Source organism: Myxine glutinosa, chromosome 5 (assembly GCF_964187855.1).
Source record: "Myxine glutinosa chromosome 5, kmMyxGlut1.1, whole genome shotgun sequence".
NCBI lineage: Eukaryota > Metazoa > Chordata > Myxini > Myxiniformes > Myxinidae > Myxine > Myxine glutinosa.
The window spans coordinates 38,776,303-38,776,986 of NC_136265.1; positions in this window are offsets into that span (position 1 = coordinate 38,776,303).

The following is a 684-nucleotide window of genomic DNA, read 5'->3' on the forward strand; positions in this document are numbered from 1 at the left end:
GACAGGTCCTGCTTAACCTCCTTCCGACGGATGGGGCACACATTCGATGCCTCACCCTGCATGTGAAGCACCAGGGTGGCAGTTTATAGCTGGGTCGAAATTCGAACCCAGGTTAAGATCAAAGGCGAGCTGAGCTGTAACTTTTATAATTACGGAGATTCGTTTTAAAAGTCGATAGCAAAAAATAGATGGTTACATACCAAGAGAGAGAGAGAGAGAGAGAGAGAGAGAGAGAGAGAGAGAGAGAGAGAGAGATGAACTTGAGCTCTGCCTTTCACGTGATTCCGCACAGGTCTGTGGATTAGATCTTCAGACAATTCCCACACTATCTTGTGACGTCATGATGATGCAGCCTCTGTGTGGGTATAACGTATTTTTGTGATGTTTTCCCAACATTTCAATGGACATTGTAATTCCTCCTTTTCCGTCTTGTTTTTTTTCTATATTTGTTTATTTATATATTTATTTTATTTTATGACACAAAAGCTATCTTTTGGAGATAGGGTTGGTCTTGAGGGATGGAAAGAATGCTGTCAGGGCCATTTATTTATTACGCAACTTTAAGTTAAATTGCCTGGAAAAGAAGGGGAGGTGGAGGGAGATGGTGTTGAAAATTTCACCTAATTTACATACGTGATCAACAGATGTACAATTTGTAGTTTTGAAAACTGCGATACAATGGTG